Raw genomic sequence first — 17,186 nt, 5'->3', positions numbered from 1 at the left:
ATATTTATCTTTTTATTATGTACTTACTCCTTTATGATGGCAGTTTTTATGTATAGGAACTTTATTGGTTTATTTCCAATTAAAACTTTGAATGGACATTGGCTGCCAGCATAATATAGTGTAAGGAGATACAGTTGGATAAGGAACAGAGAGCACTTATTTTCCAGAACACACTCCCTTCTATTTTCTTTGTCTCTGACCACATTCTTTATGCTAGGGACACAACTCACCTCAAGTTTTGTCCAAGAGACTCATGGGCCTCACAGCAATTGCTATTCAGGCTCTGGTCTTGGTTCTTGTGGCCTGGCTCTTCTTCTTTTACTCTACTTCACCCTCTACAGTTTCCTGGAGCTAGGAAACCAAATCCTAAATAAAATAAATTACTTATCAGCTTGATTTTTCTTAACCTCCCTACCAAGTCATTTGAACTGGGCTTCTTTCTGGACATTCCACATAAAACCTGTGACCAACACAGAGCTGGATCTAATCCCTCTAATCAAACTCTGGTTGTGTATGCCTTTCGGGAAGGTGATACTCTTGGAGAGTATGCTCTCTGCTGAAGTTTAAAGGCAATGGATGTCAACTTTTAGCACGTTCCTCGTCTCAGTCCTGGCTTTACAGTTTTGGCAAGGATGCCCCATGGTTTGTGGTTTGAGGTTATGGCTGTCTTTTTATATCACTGATGAGGTATTCCCCCACTCTTTTTTTATTATTATTGCTTTTTGTTGTTTTCAATAAGCTTAAAAGGAGGAGTGAAGCAAGTGAGGTTTTCTTTTTCCTCTCAATTTTAGCGTTGTTCTCAAAATAAGCAATCATTTTTTCATCATGAACAGACCTTTAATCAGTATTGTTAGTGTGTCCTATTGAATGAGGCTTGCTTTGATTTCTCTACTGACACTTTTTTTATTTCAAGTTTTTATTTAAATTCTAGTTAGTTAACAAATAGGGTAACATTGGTTTCAGAAATAGAATTTAGTGATTCATCACTTACATATAACACCCAGTGCTCATCAGAACAAGTGCCCTTCTTAATCCCCATCACCTAGCTCAACCCCCACCCACCTCCCTCCTGCAGCCGTTTGTTCTCTCTAGTTAAGAGTCCCTCATGGTTTGCTTCCCTCTTTTTTTTCCCCCTTCCCCTATGGTCATCTGTTTTGTTTCTTGAATTCCACATGTGAGTGAGATCATATGGCATTTGTCTTTGACTGACTTATCATGACATTTTAATGTTGAATCTCCTGTTTTTACAAGTCACTCATCTTTTTCGTAATACTTTTCTGTTCTACTTTGTTCCTGATTTTATCAATTTCAGATTTCCAGCATTTTGGATACCTCCTCTTTAATATGGAGAGTGGAGCTGACATTGACTTTCTCTCTTCTTTCCCCTTCCATTTCTCAGTATAAATACTTGTTTAGTTAATTAAGTTAGTTTAGTTAATTTAATTTGGCATTTTCGATCTAGATTATCACTGGCAATTTAAAAAATAATATAGAAGTTTTAAAGTTTTTTGAAGTGTTCATGTTTAAAATATCTGCAATTCATAAGAATAAAAAAAAATAAATAAAAATAAATAAATAAAATATCTGCAATTATTACTGTATTATAAATATGATATAAATATAAATTATTATAAGTGGTTATAAATAATTCTTTATCTTGCTTGAGTAGATTTAATATTATCCTTCAGTTTTTTAAATTTTATTATTTTTCCTTTCTTGTATTAATTATTAATTTTATCATAATCCTTTTTGAATCATACATTCAAATGATTTTTTGTCTTTCTGTTGCTTTCACTTATGAAAGAATATCTGCCAAGATATTCACATCTTCTGTGACAACTTTGCCTACACACTGTTAAATGGTGCTCCGTTCTTTTTCCTAATTTGTGTGACAGTCTAGGTCTAGTCTTTTTGCAAGTAACCAGCAAAGTGTGTGTGTGTTGTTGTTTTGTTTTGTTTTGTTTTGTACTGAAAGAACATTCTCTTTGCCCTAGCATTTCAAAAATATTTATATGTGTTGTTCCTAGGCCAATTTACTTTGCCATCCATCATATTTTTGTTAAGGTGACTTCTTTTATATTATAGTGGCATTTTCCCACTACTCTCTATTCCTCAATTTTCTGATACCTGAGGTTGAGAAAGTATGAAATATATCACTTACAATCACATTTTGCGGTCAGATTTTGCACTGATTCCATCTTGTTCATAGAGCTTTCCTCGTGCAAACTATGCATTTCAAAAAGCATCATACTGTTGCCAGGTCGATCCTACTTCTTTTCAGACCATTTCAGGGTTTGGACTCTATTTCCAAAAGAGTTCTCAGTGTTTATGGATTTGTAAGCAAATAAACTACATTTTTATTTTCACTAGCCTCCAACTAAAATGCAGCACTTGCTTCAATTATAAACATAGCTTTAGACACAGCAGTAATAGAATAACTGTGACCTTGCCACCAATAGAAGTTAGACATATATCAGACATTGTACATTTTTCAAAATAAAATTTATTCTGAACACTATTTAGAAATTATAGTAGGCAATAAACTTTCTGCTAATAATTTTATTTATAGCATTAATAAAAGTACATTATTTTTGTATCACCCAATTTTTAAAATACTTTAATAAATACATTTCAATGTAATTGGTTTTCCTTGAAATCCTAGGTGTTATTATATTTTATTCTATGAATTTAAAATCAATTATTCTGAGACATAGTCTATAGTTTTCCTTAGATTGCCAAAGCCTCAATAGTGGCTTTGGCGATCTCAGGTAAGTCAGGTAAAGATCTCCTGATATGGAAAAAGAGAACATAAATAGTCAGAGCTCCAAATGATGGTTGTGAAGAGCTAGGTCTCCAGGGAGGCTGAGAATCATCTCAGCTTAGTACTTTTTATAATTTGGTATCCTTGCAAAATATAAAATTGAGTAGACTATGAATGGTTTTGTTAATTCCTATGGATTTAGTTATTCATCTTTCTGTAAGACTTCTTTGTTCTTGTGGGTTTTAGTATTTCCCATGTCTCTAATGCAATTGGGAAGAAAATGGTGATTCTATATCTAAAGATGTTAATATGGTACTCATCATTTGAGTTAGAAATCATGTTTTCAAAGTAGAGAAATTTTTATAGCTTTATAGTGGTATATTTTTGTGATGAATTCAATTATTTTTATGTTTGGAAAACACCTTTCCCACATAGAGAACAGATTCATATATGTGACAATTTTCTTCTAGCCCTTTTATATTTCAGTTTTATTTTGGGGGGTTAACTTATTGGTCAAGAAATTTATTACTTATTTTGGAAAAAGAAGATGTGGTATACAGATATATACATATATATATGCATGCATACATATATACATGGAATATTACTCAGTCATCAAAGAGAATGAAATCTTGCTATTTGCAACAAATGGATAGAGCTAGAGTATATTATGCTAAGCAAAACAAGTCAGAGAAAGACAAATACCATATGATTTCACTCTTACGTGGAATTTAAGAAAGGAAACAGATGACCATGGGGTGGGGGTGAAGAAAAGACAAAGGAAGCAAACCACAAGAGACTTTTAACTATAGAGAACAAACTGAGGGTTGCTGGAGGGGAGGTGGGTAGGGGATGGGCTAAATGGGTGATGGGCATTAAGGGGGGCACTTGTGATGAGCACTGGGTGTTATATATAAGTGATGAATCACTAAATTCTCCTCTTGAAACCAATATTACACTATATGTTAACTAACTAGAATTTAAATTAAAATTTGAAAAAAAAACAGAATTTGGTACTCATTTTGGAATATAGTGTGAACTGATATCTAAAAGTACTTTTTTGTTAAATAGTCAAAATTTTGACACCTTACCTGAATATACCTTTTCTCTGTCAAGTTATGATATTAGATCACTTGTGTTCACTGATATAGTCCAAATGCATAGGACAGTGTAGAGCATAGTAAGCTCTCAAATATATTTGAATTCATTAATAATATCTTCTCTAAAAAAATAATTTTGTTTTGGTAGTAAAGGTACTCACTGGCAAGGATTTCCCTGGCTTTTTGTGAGAATACCTGCACAAAGAGGATAGAAAGTAAATAAGAGGGGCACCTGGGTGGCTCAGTCGGTTAAACGTCTGCCTTCGGCTCAGGTCATGATCTCAGGGTCCTGGGATCGAGCCCCGCATTGGGCTCCCTGCTCAGTGGAAAGTCTGCTTCTTCCTCTCTCTCTGACCCTCCTCCCCACTTGTTCTCTCTCTCTCTCTGTCTCAAATAAAAATTAAAGAAAGAAAGAAAGAAAGATAAGAATCTCACATTTGCTGTGTGTCAGTTGGATTCTTCAAGAAACAGATGCCAAGACAAGTTTAAAAGTGCAAGAGCTTTATTGGAGGCATTGCCTGTGAAAGGATCAGGAGTAGACAGGAAGACCTTCAGGCCATGATATGGGTCTGAAACCTGTGAGAGGAGAGGAGTAAGGTAAGAAGATTGGCTAGGAAGAGGCTCAGACTTCAGTGCAGCTGTATGAAAGCACTGGCCATTCAAATGAGGAACTGTAGGGCAAAAACTATGCAGAAATGGCCAGACCCTTGTACTCCCATCATACTCTATCACTGTCTTTCTCTCATTGTCTGTGTGCTTTCTGGGAAAAGCGTGACTTCAGCTTGGAATCTCAAGATCATGAAAATATTTACTTCACAGCTGAAGACCCTCAACTAACTATACTCCTCATGACGGTTCCCATCTTGAAGGTAGATCTGAGTGGCACATCTTTACGAATGTATGCCGCAGCTACCGTTGACAAGCCAAGAGAAAATGAAAAGCAAGGAGACGCTACTCAAGGAATCCTCCTTTCTCAGGCCGTCGATGGAACAATTATGAAACAAAGGGGCTCAATTATCATTAACACTGGAGACCATTTTGATATACACAAAATCCTATTATTACATTAAAAAATAAACTAGTGTTTATAAGTTTATATCCAGTTTACATAGCTTCAGATGTTTAGGGCCCAATTTAGTATTATGAAGAGGGATACCTTTTTTCCTAGCTAATAATAGACACAGACACATCCACACATGCAGGCACATACACAAGGTCTACAGGAAAGAGAGCACAGCTTCAACAGCGTATTTATGGTATGTTTATGTGTTTGGAGAAGATGAGGTTTCACACAAATTTGGTATATGGCTGGATTTCATTTTTAGTAGTCTTAGAAGTAATTTTACCTTTTAATATTCTATTTTCTTCTCAAAATACCTATTTTACATGTTTTCATCATTAAATACATTTTTGATCAAACCACAGCTTTCTCATAGACATGTTGTCAATGTCACTACATGGTTATTCTGTACTTTCATATACTATGAATATCTCTCATATTTATTTATATTTATTTTAAAAAGTACACCATCCTCTTAATACTTCATAAAAATGGAAGCAAAATTCTCGAAATGAAGACATCGCCATCAGAGAGAAGATCCAGAATATACTCTGTAGTGAATAGTTTCCCCCAGAGGCAATAGCCAAGTCCTGACAGCTCTGTTCTCCAAATAACAAAGAATGTATCCCTTTCTTTCTATGAATTCTTCCAGCTGTACTTGTACTATGCTAGCATTTGTTGATTTCAAGCAAATAGATTTACAGTAAGTGATAAGGTCCAAGAGTTAACTCTCATTCATTATGTTCTGCATCTTATCTTCCTTCTAATACGATGAGTAATAGAAACAAAACATGGTAATTAGAAGCATGGTCTTTGAAGTTGGATAGGAATATGGGTATGTGTCATGACCCTTGCAAACTGTGTGACCTGGTCAAATTATTTGATATCTCTTTGTCTTGTTTTTCTCTTTTGTAAAACGGAGACAAAACATCTAAATTGTAGGTTTTCTATGAGGAATAAGTCACATCATAAATTTAAAATCCTTACAAGACTGTCTGAAAATGCTACATACACAATAAATATTAGCTATTATTACCTTTTAAATTGAAGGTGGTTAAGAAAATCCTGTGACTTTTTCCGTATTTGAGGTTTTACTTTGGTTTATAGTCTAAATCAAACATGGCTTTCCACTCTCCTTGTCAAAAACTGGTTAAAGCTTAAGTAAATTACCATCCTCCAGGAGATGAAACTATGATCCCACTCAGACTAATAAAACATAAATGGAAATTCACTGAGTGTCGCTAAGTAAAAACGTTTTCTTTCATTTGAAAGAAAGGCATTATTCCTACCCTGTATTATCATGGTATATGAATGTAAGGTGTGGAACTCTGCCAGCCATATTACCACCAGCCTGAAGATAGGAAAAACACACACAGAAAAACAGACCCCAGAGAATCAGAGAAAAATTGAGTTGATTCCTCTGAATTAAGCCAGCCCCATAGCACACCATACCTCTAACTTCCAAGTATATGATCTGATTGATATATGTATTATAATAAGCTTCTTTTAGTTTCAGTTCTCTGTTATTTGCCATCACATGAAAGGTACCACAAATTTTCTTCTGAAACATAAATGTACAGAATGTGTGAATGTGTGTGTACATTTGTTAAGATACTTTTAGCTGCAACAAACAGAAAATAGAAAACAGGTTTGAACAAAAAAAAAATTGTTATCTTACATCATATAACTGATCAAGTCTACAGCTAAGTCGGTAATCTGTTGTCACTCTATAGGGGCTCTATTCTCTTGGCTCTTTCCTCCTCCATGTGTCACCTTCATCTTCACTATAGCAGCTAGAGAGTTGTGGCAATTTCAGGCTTCTTATTCACAAACAATAATGTATGAAAGAACATGAATAATATTTCATTGATTCTGTCTTAATATCAAGCAAATATCTCTCAAAGAAGCCCATTTTAACCTCCCTAGCTGTTTTAATAGCCCAAATGGAAAATTAAGGGGAGTGCTATATGGTGATTAACCTAAACTTCAGTGGCCAAATGTTTGCACATAGCATGGAGGATGGAATCATACTTTGTCCAAATCCAACCAACCAATAAGAAGATGGGGTCACATTCCTTCCAAGCATAATGGGTGCCCACCTAGTTGAGGGTTGGGTACCCAAAAGAATGATTCAATTAGAAAGGGGCAAATAAATTGGTAATCAACAGTGTTGACTAGGGGGTTTGTTTATATTATTCTTTTATCTATGCTTTTCTCAAAAAATTCAAGGAATTTTGAATATATATCTAGCAGAGTCAAACCAACCAAGAATCCTCTTGCCATGAAAAAGAGTAGATAATTCCTACTATTCAACTTCTGAGACATAAAACATAACCCTGCCTATCACTACATCTTTATAAATACCCTAATACATTCCTTCAGATAGTAGTAATAAAAGTAATTTCTAATGCTGCTTCCTGTGTGCTAATCACTCTTCTGAGCAACACATATTAACTCATTTAATCTTCACAATCACCTATTACTTAGATGTTATTTTTACTTCCATTAACACAGATGAGTTAACTAGAGCAAAGAAAAGTTAAGTGACTTGCCCAATCTCGCACTTAGGAGTAATTGAACCAAAATTTAGATCCAGGTGGTCTGGTTTCAGAGAGCAATGAATGATCTTTGCCATCATGCATTATGCATCTTTGTATCTCCAGGCCATAAAATTCAATCCAGTCATCTTTTCCCCTTCTTTCCCTGGGCTCTGCCCATCAAAGTTTTTGACTATGATCCAATACATTCTTGAATACATGTGCTACACGTATTGGGGATTTGAACAGATGAAAGAGGTAAATAAAGGAGAGATTTAATTATATATTGAGTCATGATTTTAATTATATATTGAGTCCTGAGTTTGAATTGCAGTGGATTATGATTCAGGCAAAAAACATACTTGGAGATTTCTACTGGGAAATCATGGCATATTATTAGCTACACAGCAATACACTGTATTACACAATACCTGTGTCTAACAACTGGCTGCATATTTTTCTCTACTCGTGCGTTGATAAAGCAAATAACCAAAGAATTGTAGATTTTTATGTTTTTCATAACCAAGAAAGTCATGAGTCATTTAAATAGAAATTTAAAAGGTAAATGAAAATTAAATTATGCCTTTGTCTTAGCTGGTCTAAATTTATTATTAGTTTAACAAATGGTATCCTCCCAAGTTAGGTAGATAGTAAGGGCTTAAGATTAATTTTAACTATCAAATGCCCTATAAATGACAATAGTCACATAAAAAATGTTAATGTGGGCGCCTGGGTGGCTCAGTTGGTTAAGCGACTGCCTTCAGCTCAGGTCATGATCCTGGAGTCCCGGGATCGAGTCCCGCATCGGGCTCCCTGCTCGGCGGGGAGCCTGCTTCTCCCTCTGACCCTCCCCCCTCTCATGTGCTCTCTCATTCTCTCTCAAATAAATAAATAAAATCTTCAAAAAGAAATGTTAATGTAATGAACATTCAAGGCACTAACCACCTTAAAATCACAATGTTAATTAAGATTTGGTTACTTGCTAATTACAAACAATGGGGGCAAACATCTCAAATATAAAATATGACAAAATATAACAAATTCAAGGTAAAAAAAAAAAAAAAAAAAAAAAAGCCCAGAAGGGAGAAATCCAATACCCAAGTTGTCAGCATACATGAATCTATCAAAATCTTGGCATGAAATTTCTAGGCAGTTTGATCAGAATAATTATGATTAAAATGGCATGACAGAATGGCTTCATCATCAAAGAGTTTGGCCACTGATCTTAAGGTGGTTTTAATTATGATTTGACTCTTCTGAACCATGCACATTTAGGGAAATACTTACCACCATATGTACAACTAGCTGCCTGATTTGTGCATTTTTTATTCATTCAGTGAAATGCATTAAATGCCTACTATGCTCCAGGCATATGAGGATGCAGCACTGAAGAAAACAGAACACTGTCATAACATCATAGAAGAGGAGAATGTTTTGAAGAAACATTGAAACATAACCCGGCAGTGGAATGGAGCCAATGACTGCTGAAATATATCATTGGTAGAAAAAGTAATCTGGCATGTAACAATAAAAACTGGGATAATTTCCTTTGAAAGGGAATTTTGAGAAGCACATGAGTCTGAGTCAGAGCTACAGAAATAATCCATCTAAGGCAAAACCATAGCCACACATCAAAGATATTCTTACATGTCTGAACATTAGTTTTTTTGCTATCCCAGTTGCTATAAGAAATTGCATTCTTACTTCCCCTTTCTACCCTTTCAAACAAACCCTCGCTGAGAACTGTTTACTCACAAGGCCATTGATGTAAGTACAGGAATTTGATATTTAAATACCAAACATAAAGAGAGAGAGAGAAATACATAAATGATTCTTGGTCAACAAGAGTTAAGAAGCCATCATTTATTTACCACTATACTTCTAAATTACTGAGCTCAGTCCCTTGGTAGAATTATCTATCCCAACAATGATAGAGTGACTCAAATTTTTCATTTAGCCCCACAAATTAACATTTTTTTTCTGGGAGAATGACTAAGTCTTTGTTTAGCCATTTAATTGTATAGTATAAGTGAAGGAGCCAGGGAGTTTTAATATTATCATCCAAATATTGATAGGTTGAGCTTTCCAAGCTAAAACACAGAGAACTTCATTCATATCTCAGACTTATTTCTTCCTTAAAAAGTTTTAATTTTTCTATTCCTTTGTTAATTAGAGATTGGGGGAATCCACAAAATTTTAGAAAACTTCTCATCTGAAGATGCCAGGAATTTAAAAAAATACATGAGAGTGTTCCCTCCCCTGAGTAAATTTCTCCTTATTGTAACAATTGAGAACGAGTAGCCTGTATATTTCTTCCTTGTACTTAAAGTGAATCTTGCCCATCAGTATGCCCCACACATTTGCACAGATTTCTCAAATTCGGGTTAGAGATCTCATCCAGAGACAGCCTGCAGAGAAAGCCTACATCATTTACCTATATGGTCAACATAGTCTTCATTAATAAATATAAGTGAATAACCCAATATCACCAAATATTTAAGATAAGAGCAAGCAAGAAAAAGAAACTGATCAAAAAATAAAGATAATTTAAGAAATTTTTAAAAATTTTAATATAAGTCTGTATCCAAAATAGAGTCAAGGGACTATAACAACCATAAAACAAGACTGGACAGCTATAAACTAGAGCAATCCAGAAAACAAAGCGAGTACTTTGAAATTAATTACAATGCTTAAAACGAGAAGAATAAAATAATAAACACTGTTGTAGACTAAATTAGTCATATGAAAGATACATTCAAATAAATAATCCTAGAACATATAGCAGAATGACTAAAGACCAATAAAGAATTCCAGAGAGAAAATAGAGAGAATGGAAAAGGGTGAATTTTAAGGAAATTAGAGGATTGCTTTTATTATTGTCATGAGTATTTCTTCTCTCCCTGTCATGGCATTATACATTTTTGCCTTTTTAAACACAGGATTTGCAGGTGACTTGCTACAATGAATTATCTGCTTGGGGAAGTAACGAATAGCACTCCTGAACAGAGCTTAAAATTCTTTCATTATTATTATTATTATTATCATCATTATCATTATCATTATTATTATTATCCTTCTGACACAAGACCTGCAATGATCTAGATAGAGATTGTGTCTTAGCCTAAGTCCTAGAATGAAAACCAGAGGGACCTACTACTTCACAAATATTTTGCCACTGTATAATATTCCAGAATCTAATAACAGATTTCTCATGATTCCTGCCATATGCAATGTGAGATAATGAACATTTTTGCAGCACTATGTTGTAAGGGATTTGGTGGACTTTTCTTGCTGCCAACATAACTCTGTATTTCCTGACTGATACACAAATTGGGTGTTGCCAAAGCAGAAAACCTTCAATATGTGTCACGCCTCATGAGCAGCCAATGGACAGTGAGAAAACTGTGAAGATTAGAAGAGCAGTGATGGTATGCAGTGGTAATACATTTTTAAAACTGTCATCAGCTGTCATTCTGAAAGCAGATAACGTACTGACTGAGCCCCTGCTTCTAGCCCAGAGGGAAACGTTATCGGTTGCCTGCTGTGGTATCTTTGGCTGCATTCAACAAGTTTCCACAAAACAGAGACATCTCCGAAGAGATCTGGCTTGATGGCAAGCAAAATTTAAGGGGGGCGGGGGACAGAAAGTCAAAAATCTTGGACCCTTGTAGGGTTGAGGTATTGAAAAGTAAATAACTCTAAAACATCCGAAGAAGATATCGTATATATACACACACCTATAGATTGATGTGTATGTGTGTGCCTCTCTCTCTATATATAGATACTTACAATTCATATATATAAGCTCTTTCTTAGTAGAAGACATAAAATAAATGATTGTCATCTTTGACTACACATATATTTCCTTTTTGGTAATAATCTTTATAAACTAAGTTAAAAACTCTAAGACAGCCTGAGAGAAATATTTTCACCATGTAAAAGACAAAAAGTTAACATTAATTTTTGTATAAATAGCTCCTACAAATTGATACCCCAAAAAAGATGATTAAATAGAAAAATAGGCTCAGTACAGAACAGGAAATTCACAAATGATAATCACTGGTCAGTAAATGTATTAAAAGGTGCTCAATGCAAGCATTTAATAGCAAGATAAATACATTGAAATCCCACGTAAAATAACTTTATAATGCCTGGTATTCTTGAACTGTAGGGAAAGGAATATCCTCATTCAATTTTGAGGGGAATAAAAATTTGTGTCACCCTTTAAAAGAGTACTTTGGCAATTTCTATAATTTTAAATTGTGTATACTCTGATGTTATTTCTAAGTATACAACCTTTAGAAATGTTTGTGAGTGTAAAGATATGACATGAGTAACATGAAAAGATGGTCACAATCAATCAGGATGGAATGGTTAAAATTAAAATACATTCGTATTGAATGACACAATGAAGCAGTTAAAAAAATGGCATAACTCTAGTGGGGGTCACTTAAGGAAGCATACTAGCTATTTCACATAATAACAATCCTAAGGTATATCTAGACAAGTAACACAAATTAAAATATAAAAAGAATAGAAAATTAGAGTGTTTAACCATAATACTTTGCAATTCAAAATCTCTAGAATGAAATATCTGTGTTTTTCTTTAATGAAAATATAATTCTTCAGGACAGTTTCAGGGCTCACTTGATTCAATTTATTATGATATAATCACTCAATTGGAGAATCTTTTCTGTGATATTTTAGAATTTACATAGCTTTTATTTAATTTTAATTTTGGTGATAATGGCAAAGTTAAATATACCACAAGAACCACAAGTGTATGGAAATGTATGATGTAAATTACCACTACACATATCTTGTAAAATTGTACCAGGACTCAAACTAGATTGCAGAAAAGAACATATAAATGTTTCTTTTTCTGTTCATAATCAACTTCAATTGCAAAATTTTAAGTAGTTGCAGTAGTTCATTCATATGCTATCTGGAATACTGAAGTGACCATTCTATGGCATTTTTCAAAGATAGAAGTCATAGATGGGCTGATGGTGAGATTCATAGTAGAAATGAGTTTTCTTTTTACTTTTTCTTAGTATTTTTTTGTGAAAGAATTTTGGCAACATTCAAAGACTGTACTTTTGGTTTGATGCCAGTAATATTTTTTTTTAGATTTTATTTATTTATTTGACAGAGAGAGAGCACAAGCAGGCAGAGTGGGATAAGGAGAAGCAGGCTCCCCACTGATCAGGGAGCCCGATGCAGTGCTCGATCCCAGGACCCTGGGATCATGACCTGAGCCGAACGCAGATGCTTAACCAACTGAGCCATCTAAGCGCCCTGATGCCAATAATATTTTAATAAATAATATTGATTTTCTAGGAAGTTCTATATACATTTATGCTTTCCAGAGCATTATGTACATGGAATCTTGATTATTCCATTATTTTGCTTATAAAACTATTTTTATTCAGGGACACCTGTATGGCTCAGTTGATTAAGCATCTGCCTTCAGCTCAGGTCATGATCCTGAGGTGCTGGGGTCCTGAGATCCAGCCCCACGTCAGGCTCCCTGTTCAATGGGGAGTCTGCTTCTCCCTCTGCCTCTGCCCCTCTCCACTACTGATGCTCTCTCTCACTCTCTTTCAAATAGATAAATAAAATCTTTTAAAAAATATTTTTATTCAATTGACCCTAATTAGTACTAAACATAGATATTTTAAAATATTTTTAATATTATCAGCAATTGATAACAGTGATTTTCTTTACATTTTTCCTCCAATTAAGTTCTTAAGAGCTCAATGACAGGGCGCCTGGGTGGCTCAGTTGGTTAAGCGACTGCCTTCGGCTCAGGTCATGATCCTGGAGTCCCAGGATCGAGTCCTGCATCAGGCTCCCTGCTCGGCAGGGAGTCTGCTTCTCCCTCTGACCCTCCCCCCTCTCATGTGCTCTCTCCCATTCTCTCTCTCTCAGATAAATAAATAAAATCTTAAAAAAAAAAAAAGAGCTCAATGACATTAGTTCACATAGAGTACTACATTACTTTGAAAATGCAGTTGTCTAAAATTATAGTTATCTTTTCTATGTGGTTAACTTTGGGGCTTATATCGAAAATGGGTAATTTACATTTGGCAAATTCATCTTATTCAAAATTATTTTATTCATGGCATTGCACTAATTTTTTTATTTGGTATTATCTCCTGTTCTATGTACATTATCTCCTATCGATGTTTATAATCTGCATGGGTTCTTTTTTATAACATTATTTGATTTTGCTATGTATTCACTAGGTTCCAAATGCAAACCCTTACTTACCAGATATTTATATTCTTCACAGCTAAAGAAACCTTGATGCAGACATTCTTTCTGCTTCTCTTGAAACTAAAGTAGGATTTTTTACCAGAGACTAAGTTAAAAAGTGACTTTAGATGCATTCAGAGCAACTCAGAGGGAAACCTTAAACTTAGCCATCTCCTTTTAATCATTTACTTATCGTTCACATCCTGAGATCATCCTCATCATACAGGTCATGTCTGATGATCAGTAGCAAATGCAATCAGCCATGTAGCTATTACTATCTACACAACTTAATGGTCAGCTATTTGGAAATAATGTGATGACTGGTGATTAATCTTTCTTCAAGGTATTCAGTAAGTGTCCTGAAACATTGGAGCCCTTTCCACTAGGAAGAAAATGGAGTGTTGAAGATGCAACTCTGCTTTCAAAATTTCTCGAGTATATTGCAGACTGCCTAAAACCGCACAAGTCCCGTAAGAGCCCTTTAATGTCAGATGTGTGCCTGGGGATTCTCACATTTTTTATGCTAAAACATTTGCATCTATTTTACATGTATTGTGATTGTGATTTTATTTCGGGAATTTTTGCTTTTACTTTGAGGTTTTAATTCATACGCTTCAAGAATTAAGCATAAATGTGCAGGTTTAAAAATAGTCACAAGTGATCGAGTTAATCCCTTGGATTTAAGACATGAAAAGAATGTGAATGAATGATGTGGTACCCATTGAAACTTCTCCAAGATTTTCACCCACTTATTCCAAAAAGAGCATTGCTAGCACCAAGACACTAAACAAATCAAATACCTGAAATATTCTTCAGCCTTTTTTTTCTAGAAATACATCTACCCACATATTCAATTTATTTCTAAACTGACCTTAGAAATTAAAACACATAGAATAGAGCTAACTTAAGACTACCTGTCAAATCTTGGTGCCTGGGTGGCTCAGTCTTTAAGCATCTGCTTCTGGCTCAGGTCATGAACCCAGGGTCCTGGGGTCGAGCCCCGCATCGGGCTCCCTGCTCGGCGGGAAGCCTGCTTCTCCCTCTCCCACTCCCCCTGCTTGTGTTCCCTCTCTCGCTGTGTCTCTGTCAAATAAATAAAATCTTTAAAAAAAAAAAAAGACTGTCAAATCTGTTCTGCAATAAGATGTGTAAAGATTACATAAAAAAGTCATTGTTATGCTATATTAAGGAAAATGTACCTGTTCTTCATGAATTATACATAAAACTACGTATAATTCTTAACATAGGTTTGACAGCAAATGCTGTTAATAACAAATAATTCCTGTTAGGACACATATGGGTACAATGGACACTTGTGACAAGATATGTTCATTGCATTAATATTAATAATAAAATTATATTAATTTAATGGTGGGAATCATGCTGAGAAGTTTTATGAATATAATGTGGTTAAAAACAAGATGCATACACCAAATCCTGAAGTTAGGTTGAACTAAAATGACATGCTAGCGGGACACTAGATAGCATATGAATGAACTACAACTCTACCATTATAGTATGAAAGTAATAGGAGGCAATATAGAAACAAATGAGTGTGATTATGTTTCAATAAAACTTTATTTATAAAAGCAGATGATGGGTCAGATTAGGCCTGTGTGCTGTAGATGTCACTCCCTGAATTAGAGATTATCCAAGTTGAATATCTGTAGGCATCACAAGTCTTCAAAAGGGCTAAAGATCTAAAAGTCAATCAACTTGATATCAGAAGGTAGGGTTGGTGAAAAAAAAAATTGGAAACCCATGGTTAAATTTATGATTTTCAAAAATGTATTTTGGTTGGTAGCAAGGAAAAACGAGGAATTATTGTTCCCCAAGTCATCCTTGGTATTATCTAAGCATTTTTGACCAGCCAGTCACTAGTTAACCTGGCAACTCACCATAGACATGAGAAATCTTACCAAGGTCAGCAAGGCCTGACCTTGGTCAACACAACTGGTCAGCACGACTAAAACTGGTGACCTACAGAACCTGGGCTGCATAACTGTGGTTTTAAGTCACTGTATTTTGGGATAGTTTTCTACATAGCACAAATTAACTGACAATAGATTGTGTACTAATTATCATTGCATTAAACAGATGATTTATCATTCTTATATGATGGCAACACTTATATAAAACAGAATGAATACAAATAACAGTATTTACTGAGTCCCCACTATACATAGAAACCATGCTTGAGTTCTGAGATGCACCAGTAATCGAGAGAATTATGCCACCTGCCCTCAAAGGTTTATGTTTGTCATGTTCAAATAACAGGTTGCTGGAATAGTCCAATCTATAGTCAAAGGTTAACCTTCTCCAGTGACAAAAATCAACATTCTTATATATAAACTTCAAAAAATTTACTTAATGTGGCTCTAACCAAGATGAGCTAGAATGTTTATGACGTTTTAGATTTTTTTAGGAAATAGAAATCATTGGGTGCCCCCTTTACTGCTTGTTTCCTAAATGAAGACTAATGCTGTGATCCACTCTTCTCTTCAGTTTTGCTTTTTGTGAGGCAGCTCATTTCTACATGTGGCATTCACTGAACCTCTTTTTCTTTTTTCCTGTGAGTCTGTTGCAAGTGAGAGCTGTAGGTATGTGGGACTTGAGCATTTTCAAGAGTGCCTTGGCAGACCTCCAGTCCTTTGAAACTTCGTTCTGCTCACTATGCTGTAATAGTTTCCATTTTGAGTCTTAGCTTCAACATTTTGCATCTTACAACCGTTTGCTGTTGGGTTACTTAAGCCTACTTAAAATTTCATTAATTTAGAAATAATAACACAGATGTGTTCATAATAAAGGCCCAAAATGCTTCTTACCTATGTATTCTTTTAGGTTAAAAATGGAGAGAACCATATCTTGTCAGCTACCTAATAATTAATAAGTATTTTCTTAAAGTGTATGTGATAAAATATGTAGAAAATACTCTCTTTTTCTCATTTCTCAATTACAGAGATTCTCCACCACATTTTTAACCAGAACTGAAATTTGCTGCACGCTTCCTAAACTCCAAAGTCCCTGCTGTTTCTGAACTGAAAAAAATGAGAAAAACAGAGCACCTCGTCCATGATCATGAGAATGTTCAAAGTAACTAAAATTGTTTCCATGAAAATTGTTAAATTTAATATTAAACAAAAAGGTACAATTATTCCTAAGTACTTTCAATGCTTACTATCTCACGGCATCTATCTTCAGCAAAATAAAAGCTTAAGAGTTTTTTTAATTTAAGAATAAAAATCAACATAACTTATCAACTTATAACAAGTAAGTTATAACTATAACTATGCTTCAAATGACATTAAAATGCTAAGGGTAAAATGTATCTCTTTTATGTAAACTACATAAATAGTAGAAAATAAATTGTAAAGCATCAATTAGCACTTTTATTTGTATTCATTCAGAATACTATTAACAGAAGTCATCCAATGTACGAGGTTAACTTTATTTCCTAAGTTATTTCCCAT

The 17,186-nt window shown here is 34.5% G+C and overlaps 1 long non-coding RNA gene across 1 annotated transcript in view; it reads left to right on the top strand.

The window, feature by feature from the left end:
• Positions 1–16,985, top strand: part of LOC135363778 (uncharacterized) — a 50,569-nt gene extending 33,584 nt beyond the window's left edge. The window contains exons 2-3 of the long non-coding RNA XR_010409843.1: positions 14,060–14,186; positions 16,676–16,985. This is a non-coding gene — a long non-coding RNA (uncharacterized LOC135363778). The remainder of the gene's footprint in view (positions 1–14,059; positions 14,187–16,675) is intronic.
• The last annotated feature ends 201 nt before the right edge of the window (positions 16,986–17,186 follow it).

The sequence above is a fragment of the Mirounga angustirostris genome, unplaced genomic scaffold (assembly GCF_029215605.1).
Source record: "Mirounga angustirostris isolate CCGP_5_RB_7025 unplaced genomic scaffold, mMirAng1.0.hap1 SCAF_3, whole genome shotgun sequence".
NCBI lineage: Eukaryota > Metazoa > Chordata > Mammalia > Carnivora > Phocidae > Mirounga > Mirounga angustirostris.
This window is presented reverse-complemented; position numbering and strand designations above follow the sequence as displayed.